At 32.0% G+C, this 22891-nt stretch overlaps 1 protein-coding gene across 1 annotated transcript in view; it reads left to right on the top strand.

Moving 5' to 3' along the window:
• The first annotated feature begins 11313 nt into the window (after positions 1-11313).
• Positions 11314-22891, top strand: part of LOC124358460 (chaoptin-like) — a 62675-nt gene continuing 51097 nt past the window's right edge. The window contains exon 1 of the mRNA XM_046810756.1: positions 11314-11611. The gene's annotated coding sequence lies outside the window, so the exon portion shown is untranslated. The remainder of the gene's footprint in view (positions 11612-22891) is intronic.

The raw sequence follows: 22891 nt of genomic DNA, 5'->3' as shown, positions 1-22891 counted from the left end.
CACAGTTACTACTCTGAGAAATAGGTTATGATGCCAAGTCACAATTTCGTGCATCAAACTCAGGGTTTACGATGTGAGCGAACTTGTGAAAGTTTGTAGATGTGCGTGTGTGGTTTCTAGATGTATGGAGGTTTGACTATTCACGCTCCGGGGCGACTTTCATGTTTTATTCAAGCGGTCATCTACACAGTTACTACTCTGAGAAATAGGTTATGATGCCAAGTCACAATTTCGTGCATCAAACTCAGGGTTTACGATGTGAGCGAACTTGTGAAAGTTTGTAGATGTGCGTGTGTGGTTTCTAGATGTATGGAGGTTTGACTATTCACGCTCCGGGGCGACTTTCATGTTTTATTCAAGCGGTCATCTACACAGTTACTACTCTGAGAAATAGGTTATGATACCAAGTCACAATTTCGTGCATTAAACTCAGGGTATACGTCGTGAGGGATCTTGTCAAAGTTGTAGATGTGCGTGTGTGGTTTCTAGATGTATGGAGGTTTAAGTATTCACGCTCCGGGGCGACTGTCATGTTTTATTCAAGCGGTCATCTACACAGTTACGATCCCGAGGAGAAAGGTTATAATATCAAGTGTATGACGCAATGTATCTGGTACTTTGGTCTTTTCGTAAAATTTATGTAAACAGGTTTGTATCGGAAAAGATTATATAACAACTGTTGATAAATACTGTGTTGTTCTTCAATGAACAATGATACGTACATTTGTAATGGTATGATTTCAGTATAAATATTTCCTGTACCCAACGTTTACAAACTAAATATTGAATCTAGTTTACCTAATATTTACAGAGTGGTGTTTAGGTCGTAGTTTCATTATATTTAAACTGAACTTATAACTGGTATAACTTTAGGAAATATTTTATCTTGTTATATTAGAACAAGGCAAAACTGCAAGTTATAACATTGTTATTACATACAAATACGTTACAGGAAATTCATTATCTGTAATGCAAGTAAAGATAATGAATAATTAAAATAAATTTGGTTAAATCAGTTTTCCAATCACACCACCCACTTTTTGTATCGGATTAAGATCTGTACTAATCTTATTTCATCATCAAATCCGTCAGTATAGTGTTTATTCCTAAATGTTGAAAATAAATAATAAAAATGCATTATTTTTTATCAAGATAAAAAAACCGATGCACCTGAAGCATAGACGAGACTTTATGACATAATAGTGGAGTACCACATATTGAATGCGGTAGTCTCTGCCGTCTACTGTTAGTGTAGCGTGTGTTCTGTTCCTCTAAAACTTGCTTCTGTTTAGCTTTAATTTGGGATTTATTTCAACCTGTTGAAAATCATCAAGTTCTTTATGACATACAATAATGACTACAAGAAGGGGAAATTTAAAAATGAAATATTGGATAAGACAGCAGCGATTTTCCTTGATTTTTAGTGTGGGATCAGGTATATATGAAGTCTTCATATGTAACCAAAAAGAACACACTCATATAACACAATCCAGAAAAGTGTTTTATACTTTCCACTCTCCTAATTTGTAGTTTTTCCATAAAGTCACTTTTCTAAAGTGGATTTAGTTCTTCTTTTATTTAAAGAATAAATATTTGCTAAATAACCAGTACTTAAACCGCCAGATAAAGAATAATCCTGGATTCCGCATCATGGAGGAAATCACAATTTTGATTGAATTCTACTACAAAACGTTACAGTAATGTTTTTATGATTGGACGATTTTTCATTAATGGTATCGTCTATTTGGTATATAAAAACACATTTAATACCTTCCGCCAATATCAGTTCTATGATTGAGAAAATTTCTGCATATTTCGGCCCAATGTGAAAGCAGATACTACAATTTTCATTAATTAGTCTTCGACATTGTTTTGTTATTTTAAAAGAAAACACAAGAACATATTTACTCAACACTTTTAATTTCATATAGATTGAAGTCGAGGTGGTTGAAAATGAAATTCTCTGCGTAAGTCACATGACTGATATTTGACAGACGGCAAGAACATATATATAGTTGATTCGATAAATCCAGGAGCCAACATGTTCTCGATGAAAACTCGTAAATGTTTTTCTTTGCAATGAACTATTCCAAGTATAAGAATAATTAATAACCGTTATAAAATCTTTTATTTGTACCAGCAATCTATGATTATTTCTTAAATTCAATCATTTTGTTAATGTTGCTGTTGAATCGCGGATAGATTAGAATCGCGCTGTGTCAATTATCTGAGCATATCAGCGATGTGGATTAAAAATAGTGCCTATGCTACTCATGATAATTTAATAATTGATTACATTTTACCGACAAAACTAAATTCATAACACTACTAATGCCTCATGGAATACATAATTTATCATAACATATTGATATTAAACTCCTATTATCATCTAGCTTATACGTTATAGTAGCTCTTATAAGAACGCTGAAATAACAGTAACTTTTCAGACCACATAAACTTTGCAAGTAAACACATAAAACAGGTAGGGTCGGGAGAATGGAAACAACAAAAGTGCCGCGTTCAGTCGGCCTGCGCTTTAGATGGTGGGCGGCGTTAAGGTGTTTTCTCGCGTACGACGAAACCATCGTTTTTGTTAGTTTTATTATTTAGTACGTTGTACTATGTTCATAATCTATTACGCTTCAAAAATATATTTTCTTACATCGACATATAATATCACAGCCCTCCACCTATTAGAATTAAACTGCACAATTAAAATTACCCGCAATGTGTGCATTGTTTATCCTTGGCATTGAAATCTTGTCCCAATAATTGTGTTAATTTCAGCTAGTTTGAATATTTAGTATGTTAATTAATTAAGTAAAATAACATTAAACTATAATAAAACCGCTGCAGCGTGCTGCAGACATATACATCAATAATACTATGCACACATTTACCACTTTCTTAAAAAAAGATACAAAAACAAGATACATACGAGATGTTTTCTTGCAAATTTGTTGAAAATAAAATAAACGTACACCACGTGTACCATAATAGGCTTCGCTGAAGTTTAACGCAAGATTAGAAGATTTTAGGTCGCTTCATTGAAGAAAGAACAATCCGACAGACAATCACACGTAAAACATTTCAACCCCGGTAAACTAAAGATAAATTGTATCAGCCTAATGAGTGGTAGACTTCAACGACGGTCAGTCAAACTTCATGACTATTAGTTCATTCTTGTCTATTTAGAAAGGAAGTTTCACGCAAATGTCGGTTGTACAGATGAAATATATCTTGAGATATTTTGCCAGATGATATATTCACATGTTTGTGTTCTAAAATATCACTGGGTTATTGGGTTTGATAACAGTTTTCAAACAATAAGAGACCACACACCAAGTCACCACAGAATGATGTTCTATATATTAGGATAGTTAGGGCATGTGTGTTAATATATCACATGTTAAAATTCCTTAATAGTGTACTGAGTTAGTTTAAAAATTCATTTATTCTTGTTGCTACCGTGGTTAGTCATGAGACCAATGTAAAAATATGTAATAAAGCTCAACGAAATCTCATGGAGTGATATGCACTATCATCGAATTCAGTGTTACTCATATAAAAATGCGGCAGCATTCACAGTTAAGTCTACAGGGCAAATCGAGTTGACAAACAAACAGAAATGACATGTTTCCAATGCTTCAAGTGATACGGTGCGCTAACGCTCAGCCAACAACTGACAAACAATAATAAACACTTCTTAAAACAGCCCTAAAACCCAAGCGTGTATAACACTTGAGGAAAATGAGGTGTTACAAGCCGAGTATGAGTCGACACTCACACTCATACCATTGCCATGTATAATTTTCATATATTATTTGCACTTTCCGTAAAAACATGCTCAAGTTGCTGTAGAAAACAAGCTTTAAAAAAAGAAAACGTTGCTGTTAAAACAATGATTAAAAACATTAGATTAAACTGCTTTTAAACAAGATATTTAGCATGTAACCAACGTTAAGTACTGTTAAAAAGTAAACATTTACGACTAAAAATAAAAAAAGTAAAATTAAGACATTTTACAACTAATGCACTACTAACGTAATTTAGAAAAAAACTCATTTTTCTTCACCTCTGCTGTAGATCATGCCTTTTGTACTCATATATAACTCACTTAATTGTGTGTATATCAATAGAGGAAATAAGAATAAAAGAAAATAACTGCAAGATTGTTAGTTGAAAATATATTCGAAGTTGTAACAAGTTATATTATAAGTAATAACTTTATGCCAAGCCAAATGTAGTATAAATATAAAATCAAACCTTGAAACTTTGCATGTGACTATAATTTTTGGCCTATGACCAAACGAACCACGTTTTAAATTCGGATATTTCCACGTTCATAACCGCTGCCATGAATTTTAAATAGACAGTGTTTAATAACTAAAGCACTTTTAAGCAATGAAATAAGTAAACTATTACATTAGCTATAAATCTCTCTGAACGTGAGACAATCACTGGAGTTTACACGATGCTGACAAGTTGTTGACAAGGCCATGTTTTGACACTGAGCTGAGTGCTTGTCAAATTTGCAATCTTTACTCTCTTACAGGTGTTTGTGTGTCATTTATACAAATAAGCTGTAATGTTTTATAGGTTTTGAATATAATATAAAGTACGATATGTAAATCTTTGTTAGGTTTTATTTAAAAAAGAGTTATATTTAAAATAAAATTAAAAATAAAATTATCAATACACCTGAATATTTTTTATTCTTTACACAAGGATACTTTAATAAGAATTTCATAAACTAACATTTTAAAGCATATAAAAAGGTATTTTTTAACTAAAGGATTATGTTTTAAAAGTACAAAGTTTTGGGGAGTCCAACGTCCCTATCCCTTCCATGTTAAATTTACGCTTTTTATGTACACTTTTCTCCTTAACTATTAGAAATAAAGCTGTAAAATTTTGCATGTTTGTTTATCCATTTTATATAAATATCTGGAACTAAAAGTGTTAAAATATCTTCAGTACTTTGATACCTATGATTTTTTTCTCACATTTATTTTTGTCTATATTTTTTTGTGAAAATAATTTTTCCTGAAGGCATTTTTCAAAATATTACTATCATTTTACTTCCAGAGCTGCATTCTGATATACCCTACAAGCAAAAAAATGACATTAAGATATTTCAAATAGTTCCTGTTTTAAGTGTACCTAAGTGCAAAAAAATGAAATTTTCTGTAATCGAAGAAATACGAAAACAATTGAATAAAATGAACATAAACATAAGACAAAACTTTAATTAGACCCCACTTACATTTTAAAATCCACTGGGGCGTTAGTCTGGATCATCAACCTCTTCTTCCCCAAGCCTTAGCCTTCTTCCCTTGATCCTGGACTCTTTTGTTGCTAACTGCGCCGTAAACTCCGCTTTTCTGATTCGCGACACATCAGCCGTCTTCAGCGCCTCCAGAGTGTATTTCCTCATGCGTGTTAGGCCTAACTGTTCTAAAATATTTAATCTACATATGTTCCCTTCATTGAAAGTAACTATGGCATCAAAAACACCTAATTCAAGAGTTTTCAGCCCAACAAAAACATTCTTTGGCACTTTACTCCACACCACATTGTTGAAGCTTTCGTTAACATTTTGGGTTTTGCCATGAAGGCAACGCCTTAGGAGAGTAGGGTTAACTAAGTCCTTGAACACAGGTCTAATGGCTTCCATTACTGCTTTTGGTACTGGTTTATGTGTGTAAGATGTTTTTTCAGCTACAGCTTTGTTATATCTGCACCATGTGTTGGGGGCGGGTGGGCAAAGTATATGGTTCGGAGCAGCGTCGGTGGGCAAGCTATGGCAGTAAATTGCCCACACAGCTTCCCTCATTTTATTGAAGTCATTGACATTACTTCTGATAGCATTGCCATAGTACAGCTTTAACTTATCAATGAGAGTGTCTGTCAGCCTTCCAGCGCCTTTTGTTGATTTACCATTCGAAAGCAATGTTCCGCCTAACTATTGCTTCAGCTTGCGAAGACGGGTACCCATACGTTTACTAACATGCCCTATACACTCAAGTTTTTCCACTTGCAAATCACCATAAGGCCTGCTTTCTACTACTGCGCTGAAAGATTTACTATTTCCGTCACCCAGAAATTTAACGTTGCGGACATTGCGCTTAGCTTCAGATCGCAGACAAACAGCCACAGCAGCAACTGTCTCCATGCCACCACTGGTTCCTTCATAATTCTTCTGGCAGTTAGGGAGATGGGCAGTTTTTTCTCTGCAGAACCTTTTGTTTGCTCACAACCACTGCAATATTTATTAAGGATTTCTACGTCTATAACCTTAGCGGTATCTACGCTAGTGACAGTACAGGCAGCATTTTTTAAGACGAAGCTCCGCTTCTGCCAGGTTCAATCAAAAGCTATAGCAATATCAGTAGGCGTTGTAGCTTCATTATTCTCTTCAATTGCTTCTAATTTAGCCTTCTTCATCACATCCTCTGCTACAGTACAAAGGGAATCCCTAAGAGCATCTGTGTACTTCCTAACATTTGTATTAGGCTTGGGAAGGTTCAACATCCCGCACAACATTTTCCCAGCCTCAGGACCTTTACTGATACAACGCAACCCGTAAAACAACCTAATATTTACTTAAAAAAAGCTGTTATCTTTACATTTAGGTGAACTCCAAAAGTCAGTAGTAAAATTACATGAACCGCTACTGCATTTTAGTACTAGTTTACAAGCTAACCCGTTGCAATTCGGAATAACACTCTTTACAGGCTGTAAACTGAGACACAACTGATGATAAAATATCAAAAGATAGCAAAATATTACTAGCAGAAGAACTGTATTGTTCAAACTGTTCTAAGGTAGCTAACAATTTCCTCTTAGAAGCACTAGGTTTTGGACTAGGCTTATCCACTTTTTCAATAGGTAGTCCTGAGCTATAACTAAGCCTAGGCTCTACATCAGTGAGCAAACTACTTGGTCTTTTAGTATATTTGTTACCAAAAAACGTCCTCTTTGTACACCAACCTTTTTGTCTAGGCATAGCTTCAAACAAAATGTAACTAGATATAAAAGAACTAAAAGAAATCACAATCCACTAAAGTTGATCTGAACTTGAACATATTATTTCTTTTATAACCAAACAAACCACAGTGTTTAGAAATGTCATCTGAGTCAATGCTTGTCATCTGCAGTAATCCTGTTGCCAACCCAACAAAGATAAATCACAGATTGTAAATTTCCAGACCAGCACTATAACAAATATTGAAAGTAACACAATTGCGACAGCATTTGCCAGCGTAAAAGGCAATGCAGACATATTTTATAACAATTATAAAAACTATTTAGAAGCTTAAAACTATAATATTTTTTGTATCAAAATGTTCACAAAATTCCAAATTACAAGAAAAATAAAAAAAAATAAAACTTTTGTAAAAACTTTTTTTAATGTTGGATTTCTCTTGTGTATCCGTTTATATTGGAAAAAAAGATGAAATGTATTTACTAAGTAGCTAGTTATTTATTATACCAGAACCAATATTTGATTCACTGTTGCGACAACACAAACACTGGATATAAAAACCACTTAACGCTTCAGTTCATTATTATAATCTTAATAACTTGTTAGTTGTTTATAAACAAGTTGTAACTCATTGCAATTAACCAATTGCAACAGTTTAGTTTGGTACATTCAGTAAACACCTTTTATATTATTTAAACCTTTATGGCTAGAGAAATGATACAAAATGGTTCATGACAACTAAGCATTACGTAAAGCATATTAAATTAAAATTTCACTAATATTAATCTAGGATAGTACTGTCTAGTTTTAAAACATGTGAAATCAGAGATCTTAAACGGAACGTGTTCCCTGTAGTGACATGGTATTTGTAAACAAATAACGATTTTAATTCCTTATTGTTTAAAACAAATACGATTAAAGAGGGGTACTTTATTTTAAAATCACGTGAGATTATTGGTAAATTATAACCCTAGTTTTAAAATTTTAACTGTGAAAGATCAATCCTTGTATTAATAATATGAAACATGAATACATATACATTTTTTGCAAATGTTGGTTTTGGCGTTGTTTTTACTATGATTAAATTAAAATGTTTAGTCGACTACGTCATTTGTTTATTTTTACGTTATTGGATCCTCGATAGCAATTTAATATCCCAACCTTTTATAATCAAATTTAATCAACAAAATAATTAACAAGAATCACTTTAATTACTACTTGTCACAGGAATTCTGCCTTTGAGAATGTGCACGGAACAGTGCACTCAATTATGAACGAGAGTGCACTTGTGATTTCGTGGACGTTTGAGAGTTGAGTTTAGAGTCATTAATGCCATTATTCTTTTATAATTTGGCATTAATCAATGCTTTAGCAATGGTGTAAAAATATCAATAACACTAATAAACTAGGTACGGAAGTTGAAAAATAGTTTAAACTGCCCTAAGTTTATTCGTTAACCAGCCTCATTAAAATAACAGTCAAAATATTGCAGCTTTATATGCTAGGCCTTATGATTATTCTTTATTGGGTCTATGTTTTGTAATGGTGTAACACCCAAACATGAAAGAATCGTAACATCAACAAATTTGGACAAGTTAATCTTCATAATTAATAATTTCCTCATATCATTAATTTGGAATTTCTACATAACAGACGCAGCTTAAATCTTCCTTCCTACCTAAATAGTCAGAGGCCATTTGGTGTTGAAATAAATGAGTATGTAAGTTTAATAAATATATTCGTGTAGTGCACAATTAGGGTTGTTTTATAGAAAATGGTTTTGACCATAGGCATTTTAAATGGATCCGTTGCTCAATATTCAAGTCACGATTATAATTTGTTTCATAAAACTTTCACATGTTCCAATTTCGGTTCTTATTAATAACTTCATAAGTTGCGATGGTAAATTGAGTGGAAACATGTTTTACTCTGACATTCCTTTTTCTAAGCTTGTAATAGCGCTAAATGCATGCTAATGTGAATTAAAAAATTTGTATGTTTTTCGTAAACGTAACTTTTAACACATGCCGAGATTTAAAGTTAATAAAATGCTTCCATTGTACAGGTCGTTGTTTTTCTATTCAGACTTATGGAAAGTATGGAAACGCTCTTAACAAGACTTTACCTCTTTCTCGTACGTCAATAAATATATATAAAGAAGGTAACATAACTAATTTTAAAATGTGAGATTTACAGTTTGCAATATTCAAAGGAAGGTTATTAAAAGTTTTTTCTTAATGTTAACACTCTCCATACAAGCTTTGAGCTCTCATATATCCGTTATTAATGTAGTCATATCAAGAAAGTGTCAAGAGTAAAAATGTAATACAAGTTTTTTTTTCTTATCAGTAATACAGAATATTCGAAAAGAAAATCCTTAGCTGACTTTCAAATGTGCACCGGTTGTTTAGAAAATGGGGGGGAAATAAAAATTTTAGTATACGGTTCATTAGATGAAAATAATCTCAATTCCTCTAACAATATGGTTTATTCCGTTACGTTTAGCGTCTGTTTGTGTTTTGAATAAAGAAATAATAACTCAGAAACGGCTTAATTTATGGTTTTATAGTTTTTCATGTATGCCTCAATAGGCTGGTACTTTCTGCTGGAAAAAATCTTTCTTTAGTAGTTTCAGAAAGATGGTACTTAAGAAAAACGTAAAGCAACGGTTGTCGGATATTAAAAAGAATATTATTATTTTTAGTTTGTTGATGTACTTTTAAATAAGTTTGGAAGCAGTTGCAACATTTGCATAAATTGATTTCCAGTAGTGAAGTGATATGTAGTGAACTTATATTTATTCCTACAGTGATGTAACCACAAAACCATATAATGTACATTATGTGTTCCAATGGTGTAAACTTGTATGATAGTAGCATAACTGAGAACGGTATAAGGGCGAAGCGTAATTGGAATCCTTTGATTAATGGGTTAAATTTAATCCAAAGCTGCAGCTCAGCACTTCATTAGATGGCTATTTGAGTCGAGTTGAATAGTTCCGTGACTCTTCTAATTAAATACAGTTGTACTCTAAGGAAAGTTAGACATGAATAGCATTACCAAATTAGCAGCAACTATTTTGATTCTTTATGATACTGCATCAAAAAACATTCGTAGGCAGTTATTAGATCTAGATGGATCCACCATATAGAGGGAGTAATGTAAAACTGCGCCTAACATCCGGATATTTACTCAGGATGTTTGCAAAATGTATGCAAAAAACTCGAGCAAACGATTAAATGAGTTAAAGTAAATAAAAAAGTTCCTTTGATGATACGTTCTACCGCACTTCGTTTACTATCTCTGTGTTTTACCTGAAAAAATAATAATTTTTAAATGGCTATGTTAGAACACTAAATCAAGCGTAGCAAGCATTTAGTGTTTCATTTTTTATAGTTGGTTTGAGACAATGTATTTTTACTGTTAAAATAAACGTATTTCCAATATAAATGCCCTTACGTGTAGTTAAAAAATGTGTAAATAAACAAGTATTTTCTCAATAACTTACCATCCGATCTCGGACATTATAATCCAAAAATACATACTCAGGCAGACGTTAAATGAAGCAAGAAGAACACATCATGTAATTACTGAATCTACTCATTTATCTCGTTTTTTAAACACTGTAATTAATTACGTCATAATCACAAATCATAACAAATAAAGAGTTGTAGACTGAAATTAACAGATGAACCTTTAAATGTATAAACCCACTAGAGTATACGTTACAAATAATAGTACCATCTATACAGTATTTTCAGATATTTAATTTTGAGCAATTTCCACCAGCTGGACTATAGCGCTTGGCATTCAAGTATTGTCTTCCTCTAAACTTTGAACGGGATAACTATCCCAGGAATTGAACCTCTGACCCTCAAATCCATATACTTATTTAATGTAAGAAAATAAAAGTTACATCTTACATTATATTTTAATTTTTAAAATTCCAATCTAAATCAATTTATTGTTAAGGTCTTCCTCCTGAAGGTTTTACAGTAAAACATGGAAAGTTAAAAAGCTAGATTATAAATTCTTGCATAGTTTTTCATGAATACAATAATAAAAATGGTGTGAACATGACATAAAATGTTCAGAAAAAAGCGTTATTAATTTTCAATATAACGTGTCCATATCGTTCTGTTAAAGGCTCAAAGGCTGCAGCGCCGAATACTCGTGCCCCTTGCCCTTCCAGTCTAATGTTACACTTCTGTGTACACGTTCTGTGAGATCGCTACAAAAATCAAAAGCGCGATGGGCGGGAGGTGGCGCGTGCGCCTGGGGGTTGTCGGTGACACAGGGTTAGTCAGGCCGCAGTCCCCTGTGCGCTCCCCGCGTGGTACGTTACTGCCGGTGCTGTCTGAAGGACTGCGGAACATTTCCGAACTTCATATCTCGAGCTCACTTTTAATAAGTCAACAATCGTTCCATGAAATCTAGCTACTTCACTTTTAAGTCATTTGTCATTTTTGTTTTAAATGTTCCTACTTTGTACACAAAATTCACTTGGTGTCGGTAGAAATTAGTCCCCTACGGTGTAAATAAACTTAACTCCTAAGAGTGTGAATATTGAAGTGTTTCAGTTTCTGCTGAAAGCTTAAGACACTATTTGAGTTGATCATTCAGGTAAGCTAACATGCTGTGTTTCTTATATGTTACAATTTAAATACACAACTGTTAAAAGTATTATTAGTTCTTGAAATTGAGTGCTTACGAGTAACGAGCACATTGGTTGCATACTAACTTTTGGACTTTAAGTTATTAGTCCACTTTTAAACTAGCAAACTTCAGCTGGCACCTTAGCTTCGCTTGCCGATACTGATTCAACGTACTACATATTTAACTGTGATATTCAACATAACGGTGTGTTTATCGAATTGCGGGTACTTAATTACTTAATGCAAGCGGTATCGTTTATTGTTACATTACTTGTTAATCCCGGCCTCATCTGCTCACACAATTTCTAGACCTTTGCACTCGGAGCGAATAATTATAAAACCAATCTTCCGACTATGTGTAGTTTAACGTAGTATCATCAATATAAGTATAAAAGTATTTAAAATTCACTTAAATTAATTAATAAGGTGACTCGTTAAAGTCTGAAACTACCGTATTATTTGGATGCTTTTCTGTCAGTTGTCATCATAATAACAAGATTGTAATTATTATTAAATACTACGTTGAGACTTTCTCTATATCGTCCAAAAATATTAGTATTAAACAAATTTCGACATTTTTCTATGTTAATTAGAATTACCATAAAATTTACATTCATTGCATTAGCAACCATTGTTGGTAATTAATTTGAATAAAGTTAAAAGTGAGACAAAATTTAACTGTATGTAGAACACATAACATAAATAACAAAAACGATTGGTTTTTACAAAACGAACTGGGGGTTTTATTTGTTTTCAGGGAAGTGTTACCAAGGGCTTCTTCATTCCTCTAGATCAGACGTTTAGACCACGTTTAAACAAATTGATCAGATCATACTATTTAAATCAATATATCAATTAAACAGTTGTTGGTCATAGTTTAAGAAATAAACTTGTATTATTGGTATATCCTGTGCTCGAACGTCTATATAATCTTTTAACCAACGTCTAACAGTCTTACTTAACTGCAGTGTCTACATTTTATCTTCATTCGCCTGCATATTTGATATGAATGAAGTTCACGCTAATAATAATACAATATTTTACTGTCTATTATTATTGTTAAGAAATACGGAAGATTTAGAGCTTTTTAAAAGCTCATTACATATTCGCTAAAACCTATATATTATGATTATGAGAGTACTTGAAACGCATAATTACTAACTAAATCTGATTGCGTTTAACAGCAGAGATTACAAACGAATTAATGTGTACATTTTAATAAGTACTTAATACAAAAACAAACACTCCAATAACAATTCAACGTGATTGTTTGTTTTTTAATTAAATAATAAAATCCAATAAGAAAGAAGCTTCTACAATTTATTTTAATATGTGAATTTTTTATGTGAAAATATATACGGTACCGTACATAATTTTCACTTTAATATTAAAAAATTAATATTTCTGATATTGTGATTGGGAATTAGAGGCTGACGAAATTAATTCCAAGAAAACTATAAATATGCACTTGAGCAGATTAAAAATCAACATAATATTGATACTTAAATGTTGTGACACAAAGTCTGACTCACTAATTACTTCTTCTATTGTATATTTTTGTGTTAGAGACATTAAATTTTGCACTAGATATTTTACAAAAGCAGTGACGAAAATTTCTTACCGGTTATGAAAATGAATACATAAACATTGACATAAACCTATAATTTACATAGCTCCTCAATATCGTTTGTGTTTCGATTTCCGGGTTGGGTCTGTTGAATAATGTGCATGCTGCAGCAAAATCAATGACAATTAATATTACATGTATTATCTTTACAAATACCAAACGTGTGTGAAAACCTGCTGGAGCATTTCTATTGGTAATATATTGGGCTTAATAATAACATTTGTGCGGGTTTACTGTTCAATAGGAGTATATTTCAATATGCCATAGAAGATGAAGGTCTATTATACTGTTTGTTGGCGTTATTCAAACAGCTAGTGATGAAGAATTTGTGGAAAGCCTGAATATGTTATTACTGTTATGAAATAAAACGTTTTTGAGGTGCTATTTAATTTAAAACATGTTTAATAAAACAGTGTATGAGGCATATAGTAGTGGTTTTGAACTCATAGCATGAATTTTATACTAATTACTATTCGAGCAGACGGGGTAAACCAATTTAAAATAAATAAATCTAAGTAAAAATTTTCCACGTAAAACATACAGAGCAGATTATAAAACTAATTCAATTCGTGAATTTTTAAATATTTTGGCAAAATTACAATTGTCGATACAATTTATAATTGTTTATAAATTACGTGTATAGTAAAATATGTTATAAATTAGTTTGTTTTTAACTGAATTGTATAACGTTTTTTAAATACAATTTATTTTAAATTTTATAGCTTTAATGTCGTATTTGAGATGATCAACCCATTATTTGTTATAGTGAAGTACTCAGATAATTAAAAATAAATGAAAAGCATCTTCATGATGAGATTTAAATAACAAATTCTGTAGTGAGTTATTTATACGAGTACAAAATAACAGTGTGAATTACGAACTACAGGATATTGCACTATATGAATATGAATGCACAAAAATCTGATTAAGCAGTGTGAAATTAGTAGATAACTGAACGGATATAGTTGAGGATGATCGCCAGCCAGTTGAGGATGGAGCGACCACATCTCCGGATATTGGCAGGGTTATTAAAACAGCGTCGGCCAACATCACCTCCCACGGGGTTGCGGTTTTACAGGCACTGCTGTAAAGTTATTGAAGACACGGAGTTAGCAATCAACATTTCCCTTTAATAACTCAGAACTCGTACTTTTATAACTGTTCTTTTTAAGATTTTTTAAACGGATGAAAATTCCCCTTTATATCTTTTATTAGTTATGAAAGTATTCTTTTTTATGATTGCGCAATTCTCCAGTTTGTATGTACATATCTTGTCTGATAGGATGGTCAAACTTAAAATATTATACCATCAAAAGCGTAAAAAGTCTCCAAATAGTATTGGTTACAGAATAGTAAAAAATTAAAAGTTAGTAATAACTGAAAGTTTTACGTTCCATTATGTAAAGGCTCAGATAAAAGCAAATAAATTTAAATAGCCCGGTCGATTAAATCCACAGTTTAAATAAGTGTGGTTTTATCCTCAATGACACAGTTGCAATGTTTATTTGCTTTGTATAACGTAACATTGCATCATTTACACTGGTTTTATACTAAATTAAGTTGTCTAAACATTTTTAGCACTTATTTCCTGCACGTTGAAAAGTATTAAAACCCATTGATGAATGCATATTTGAGAAAGAGATTGATCTGTGTACTATGTTTGAATATAAGTAAAAAGGGAATTCAAATTAAAGTCGTATTATCAAACTTCAATTTCTGTTAATATTACTGACTTACTGATGTGTAAGCTTACTTCAGGATGGTAAGGTTAGTTTTCAAGCAGAAACTCAAGATGATCTTGCTCTTGGATGTTTGGTTTATAAGAACTTATGCCAACGAATCATTTGTTGGTCAATTAAGAGTCCCAGACACTACGTTTTAATTTGGGGTTTTTAGAAGAGGTGACATGAAACTGATTATAATTTTAAATTATTTATAAAACTCATATCTCAAAATAATATACGATAAATTTATAGTCGTGATGAAATAACAAATTACTCACTGTAATACTGCTGAATTAAGTTTTCAAGTAAGATACTTTTAGTACGTTCAGCTTTTAAACAAACTTAATTTATTATTAACCAATTTTAAAATGTTTAAGGACATTACTTTCCATTATAATCACTTGGACGGCATTTAAACCTTACATACCATTATGAGTGTTTGCACAACTTAATTTAACATTGAAACAATATGCGCATCAGAACTAAATAAAGCAAAACAGTTTCAACGTATGTAGTTTTTCCTTGATAACACGATTGAAGAGATTAAAAAATACGGTCCTTTTTATTCCATTTGAAAGGGAAGCGTCATTAGTGACTGTAGTGGAAATCAATATCAATAACAATTTACATCACGCTTTTCATGTTCTTTGTTTTCTTTCTTATTTAATTATTACGGCGATTGTTTGCGATATAAAGGTTTGAGTAGTAACTGTATTTTTTTAACATCATTTGTATTTAATTCGGTAAAAACTAGCTGGAAAGTGTAATATCTCTGTATATATATATAATACAACAATAAATGTAACACGTACATGAAGATAACGTCTTGTTCAAACTACATTTTTATAAATCCAAAAGAGCTTCTTAACTCGTATGTCTGAAAAAAAAATATATATATATATATAATTTTATGTTTAATCTGCATAACTGCTACAATTATAAACCCATGTCAGTAATTATTCTTCTTTACGCCAACAAAAAAAACTTTCATGGCAGTCTCATTACAATCACACGTATCCAAAAAAATCTTTTACAGTTTGAAACTTTACAAATTACTTAATAGTTATAGTTATTTAGTATATGTTCTATTCCATTTCTAAGAGATGCAAATGTTGACGTGAGTACTATTTGTAAATTAAATCAAATTCAAAGCTATTTACCAAATTTATAGATCTATGGGACACGACTACGTGATGTTTTTTTGCTGAATATTCTCAGATATTTGCATCAAATGTGAAAATATTACGTGTTAGTTACACACACTGCTAATTACTAAATAATTAAAAGTAATACTAAATATTGTTACTGATTTTACTTCTTTATAAGATATTTTAAGTCTACTTTTACTTAATACTTTTAAAAAGGTTACTATAAATTAAATATTAAATGATGTTACAGAAAGAATACGTTCTGTATGTGCTGACAACAGTTACAGAAATTTCAAAGCAGTGAGGAGAGTAATTTAAATTCACAATTAACACCTTGACATAAGAATTGAACGTGCAGTTTTCCTTTATTGGCATATCAATATATTCGTTATAGTTGAGGTGTGAATTTTAATAAGTTTTTATACATTTTAATAGTTAATTACATAAACAGATGAGCGAGAGAGAGAAAATAATATTGACTTCCAGACGGGTATCAGGCATTACCAGTTTGGTATCCAGAGTGAATTTACGACTTATACAGGAAGAAAGGTTTGTTTCTTTTTCTATATATTTCCCACTTTAAATCAAATTAAAAGAAAATCGTGAATTGTTTAAATTACCCATAATAATAGGAGTTTCTTTACAAATACTGGCATTAAGAAGAAATCTGAACGAGGGAATGAGTCTTGAGGCTTGGATTAGGGAAGGGATTGTAGGATATTTCTACATAACGCTAAGTGTAAGGTAAAGGTGTGAACTGTTTTACTTATAAACATTTCTGATACTCTCGTTGGGGGTGGATATCATGTACACTTTTGTACGTGGTACGAATATTGTTTCGACATTGATTACAGCAATCAGTTTACAGAATTTAATCACAAAACATGAATTACGAAGAATTAGAAGGCAAACTGAAAAATGTGATCACTGTATTTAGGAAAAGAGAAAATGTAATCCTTGTATAAGTGGTGGTTTAAGGGAAAATGTTATAAGTTGTAAACTATTATAAATATCTACATGTGGTTCTTACTTTCTTATTACCGTAGGGCAACATTTTATTTACAAGTCGTATACAATCGTTTAGCTGGTCATTCAGTTTGGAAACTTTTGTTGGGCATAAGGATACTTTCTAAACTTAAAGTATATGTGTCATAACTGAACGGATTCTAGCATTTAATGTTACAATACTCAGGTCTAGTGCTGTTGTGGTGATTATTAAAGTCTTTGAGGCTGCTATAATGTTGTATTAAAATAAAGTTCAAACTGCCATACAATAGCCCAAACTATGTTTTGTATTGGAAAATAATTTTGTTAATTAAAATTAAGAAAACTAACATAACATTAATAATAAACATGATAGAATAAACCAGACGCATAAAAATGTATTTAAAAAAGTTTGTATGATGCTCTGATTGGACAAAATAGGTTAAATGTTTTCATGAGTTAAGGCTTAGTTTGAGAGAATAGTGGGAACCATGCAAAGCAACCTGAACATGGCTATACATATCTCAGTGTTATCAGCATTATCTGGCTTTCAATATTGGCCTCGGTTACTTGAAAATTAAAATGAGATAAGAGTCGAACGAGATGTCTAAAAAGTGCCTGTGGATTAGATATATACTTTTAGGTTACGGATGTTCTCTCAGTAATTTGAATGAACATGACAATGGTTATAATTTTGTTGCACGATTTTTTCCTAGATAACTTTAGAATGTGTTTGCTGGTATAGTCAAATTTGAAGAGAGGAGAATGATTTTAAATAAGGAAGGAAAATACAGATTTTTTAACAGTAAAAACATTTGTAGAGATCGGATGTATTACCGAACCTGATAGTAAATTTTTGAAAGATCATTATACAGAATACGTTTGTTTAGTCAGTAGGCTACTCAACTGCCAGTGTGAGTACACATACAAATGTATGAGTTCTTGTCTTAACACCTGAATTAAAAAAAAGTTAAACAACCGCGATTGTCCTACCTACTGCAAATTTTTTATGATTTTGAAATTGGTCAACTGGCTAAAACAAGCGTTAAGATGCAAATATTGGAATTTTTGTACTACAAAGAAACTTTTTTATGAAAATGGATATTTTTCTAAAGAGTAATTAAATTCATTTCTCTCTGAAATACCAAAAGAGAATATAATTAGAGCGTAGTAATTATGTGTTTGAATTCGTAGTTGAAGTGTAATTAGTGAAAATGTAACATTTTGAAACCACGCAAAGTCCGTTCCAGGACATTGTTTAATTACGCGATCTTTTCTCGTAAATGAATTACGTTTGCCGTTGAAAAAACGTAACGGTATTATTAAATATTTAAAATCAACATTACTTAGAATATATTTTTTTCGAAACAATCTAAACATTTCTTATTGTAAAAGCTCACTAAAGAATTTTATAGTTCTTTGGTAACTTTGTTACGGATAGACATTTACTTATAGCGCAGAAACGATACTCCATCGCAAGTTGGATCGCTTATCTTACTAAGTTGCGGACAGTAAAGTTCAAGAAAACCCATTCGGTGGTTTCCGGAGAGCAAAGTTTTAAAAGTAATGTGGTATACTCTGCTTTTAATACAAGAAACTTCTATGCTGTACTAAGTGTTACTATAATAAAAATGAGTTATATATGTATTGTATTACATTGATATTTGGTTAGGGGATATTTTAGCTATTGAGTGGATGTAATTTAATGTTTTTATGGTGATTTTAGTTCAAAATATTTATAATTGAATAGAAATATAAAAGTTATAAAATTATTCATCGATAACTGGAATTCCTCCTAGGAAAATGATTATGAACGTTGTTAAGGAGAGGCCAAGCATTACTTTATTAGTATTTAGGTTTACCACGTATTATTTATGATCACGTATGGCAGCTTCTAGAACTATCCGGACTTTGATAAAGGAAGGATTTGTTTATGTATACTACAAATGTACTGGACTGGATATACACATGGGCTTTAAGGGCTGTAGCCCAGGGTGGCAGATTTAAGGATCAGGCAATTTGTGAAAAGGTATGGAAGAAAATTCAAACTATAAATACAAGAAATAAATAACAGTGATAAAAATATGACGACAAATATTTTTAATCATAGCTTAATATAGGGCTGAAAAGGCAGGTTCCTTTAGTATAGGCTCTAGGATTAAAATATGCTCCATTTTCGGTTTAATAATCATCCTTCTGCGGGATGTTATACATTATTTATTTATTTATACATAATTGACTCATTACTGGTTCTGCTAAGTTATACAACTTGTCAGCAGAGTCCAATACACAATGTAAAAATTTATAAAATGTAAATAAGGTTTTATGTATTTAAACTATTTTATTTGTTGTCTCTATTTAAAGTCTATGGCAGTATATTACGCGTACATCCATTATAGTACAGTACATTACATCCGTCACTGACGAACAATTAATCGACTCGACACTAAATGTCATACAGGAAGATTTGATGATAATATCACAGAGAGATAGAGAAACATTTGACGTGTTCATTTAATGTCCGGCAATCGAAAGGCAATATCTCTGAGCTCTACAATTATCTACACACCCTCTGTCAGTTTCTGTATATTAGAAGAAAATTATATCTTTAAATTAAACAAAGGCATAAAGTTGTTTTTTTTTTACAAATTATTTAGCTACAAGACCTATTTTGAAAAAAAAGGTTCAGAAAAATATATATTAGTTAAAAAATTGGCAGCCATACAAAATTTATAAACTGTAATAACTGAGAAACTGTACATTTTATTACAAATGTGTTAGAAGAGTAAACTATAAGTTGCTTGTTGATGAAAGTTTGTAAACCTAGTTTATTTTGCTACAAAGAATAGTAAATAAGTAGCTAAGGGCTCACTTATATTGCACTATTCGAGTTATTAATGTTGTTTATTTACTGATTAATAATCAGTTGATTGTTGTATTTAATAACCGAAACTAACTGCTGGTTTTTGTTATATTGTAGATCCGTTATTATCGTTTGTTTTAAAGCAGTACACGTCTTTAAAAATTAAAATTAAATTTTATTTCTTTTCTTTACTATTACCAGATAATAATTTAAAAATTTAGTTGGTTGAAATTCTAAAAGAATGAATAAGTCAAAACTTTCAGTACTTAAATTTTAGCTGATTGATACATTTAAAACGTAAAATTACATAATCGCTGTAAACGATCATATTTACAGGAAGAAAAATATATTATAGTAAAATATTTTATACCGTTATACATTGCCAATTCATTTGTGTACACAGTTTTATTACTTAAGTATCAACTCAAAAGACCCAAAACACGCTAAGGTCTATATAACTAGATTGAAAACCTAATCGGTAAAAAACCTAACACGACATTGAAATTGTCCACAAATTTGGCCAATACCCAAATATGGGGCTTAACCCCCTTCGAGCCAAAGGCGAGTCTGTCTACATATGTGAGGCGGTACGTGTATGTTAAGCGCCTGCCTTATTTTTATTTTGTTTTTTAAAAGTCCGAGGCTCTTGCAAAATCCGATCAGATTTGAGGGCTCCTTTTCTCTGATGTCCTTGGGGCTGAGGGATATGCTCCCAGCAATCTTTTCCGAGTTTCTAAGCTGGCAGGACAATCTAACCAAATATCCTCTGCTGATTCCTCTTCTTATCCACAAAGATTATTATACAAGACCAAGAAGTGGACGTAGGCGATGTGAAATTGTGTTGCCAACGTTGTTTACAGTTTGGCAATGGGTAGAGAATCGCGCGTGATTTCCAATAAGGAAATTATTACTCAAATGAGAAAATGAGGAAAATATGGGCCATTTAATTGGGTTTGTTACAAATAAATTGTTACTTTTTTCCTCTCTTTACTTATCACAATAATTATAAATTATGGTAAGGAATATCTTGTGGTTAAATCCTACTGAAAAGTTTACAACCAAAGTCGTAAATTCAGTAGGCTGTGTAACGTTTAACGGTATTCCAAAGGATAATGTTGAAGTGGTAATATAATGTAGGGAAGAGTTTTACAAAGTAAAGGTGTGGAATCGCATGAAGATAACGATGAAGGTATAAAGTGGATGCGCAAAGTGAAGTTTACGATCAAAGTTTCAATTTAGTCGTAAACAAACGAGATATTCTTAGGTTAAATAGCTCGGAGAACGAGGTCAGTCTTTTGGGAAAGGGTCTATATAATGAAGTTTATTCTGAACAAAGAATAGAGACTGGTCAAAGGGATAAAAGAATTGTACAGGGACTTGGGGATCTCGCTTCGCGTCGCGTCGGAGCTACGTGATTATCTGATAATGAGGCTATCGTATAAAACACTTTTCAAAGAAAGGTCTTGAAAAACGATTATTTCACGTATTTCTTAAATACATTCTTTCTCGGAATTTCATTACTTCACTCTCTTTTAAGAGAATAAGACATTAGTATCTCTTCCTCGTTTTTATAGTTTTACGAAGTATTAATATACTCAATAGTAGATAAAAGTAAATAAATACGCTTTTACGTAAAAAAGTAGAAAACACGTTTCTTTATAAAAAAAAACTCCAGAATAGAAAATTCAATATTTTTTAAGTTGCTTACAGTGTACAACATACCGTATAAGTACTCATATGCTGTGAGTATATCATAAAAGGTAGTTAATTTTTTAATTTCTTGCGTTTATTTTTTAGACACAATTTGAGCCTGCTTTCAACTGATTATACTTTTTAATAATATTTGCTGCAGCTTTATTAGATTTAGTTACATTTATATCCCGCATCCTAAACCTCCCGATGTACGAAGTAGAATCTCTACACGTTTACTGCGACATACGCTCTAGTGTACACTCTAGGTGTACATACGCTCTAGCATACACTCTAGGTGTACATACGCTCTAGTGTACACTCTAGGTGTACATACGCTCTAGTGTACACTCTAGGTGTACATACGCTCTAGTGTACACTCTAGGTGTACATACGCTCTAGTGTACACTATAGGTGTACATACGCTCTAGTGTACACTCTAGGTGTACATACGTTCTAGTGTACACTCTAGGTGTACATACGCTCTAGTGTACACTCTAGGTGTACATACGCTGGCTGTACACTTAGGATCTGTCAAGGCAGAGCCGTACTGAAGGTGTTAAACTGAGTAAATTAGGCTGTTGTTAGTACTAAATACGCAACTTTCATTTCGTTAACGACAAATTTTAAATTTCAGGTCAATTTATTGAAAGAAATATCCGATAGCGTTATCCGGTTTATAGACCCATTCCTCAAGCACACCTGGTGGTCAAATACCATCTGGCAAATCTTTTCTCCGAAGTTGACGAACCCGGAGTTGAAAAAAGGCCAAATTTAGCTACTACACTGGGTGCAATACCACCAAATGGGTGCAACGAGTTTTTATCCCATAAATCAATTCGAGATTTCTATTGCCCGATTGCGGGCAATCTGGATTTGCACTAATTTTACGGCGCTCGTTTCCCCCACCCATAAATTACAAGCTTAACATCTAAATACTGTTATCAACTGCCACAATCATGCGTGGTTTGTTGAAAAATATGCCATAAAATCATGTCAAACAATTGTAAAGTGATTTTTAAATTAATTTCTGTTACATCACGGCTCATTAATAATGTCGTCTGACCTGCCAATACCAAATGTACCTTCCTAATAAATCTTTATGAATAGACTATGATCTTATTTGTAGAGACTAATCGTTATATCCTAAAACATATACAGTAAATATTGAAACGTAAAACCCAACGCTGGTTTTACCTTGCGCTTGATGGTA

The sequence above is a fragment of the Homalodisca vitripennis genome, chromosome 3 (assembly GCF_021130785.1).
Source record: "Homalodisca vitripennis isolate AUS2020 chromosome 3, UT_GWSS_2.1, whole genome shotgun sequence".
Taxonomy (NCBI): Eukaryota; Metazoa; Arthropoda; class Insecta; order Hemiptera; family Cicadellidae; genus Homalodisca; species Homalodisca vitripennis.
This window is presented reverse-complemented; position numbering and strand designations above follow the sequence as displayed.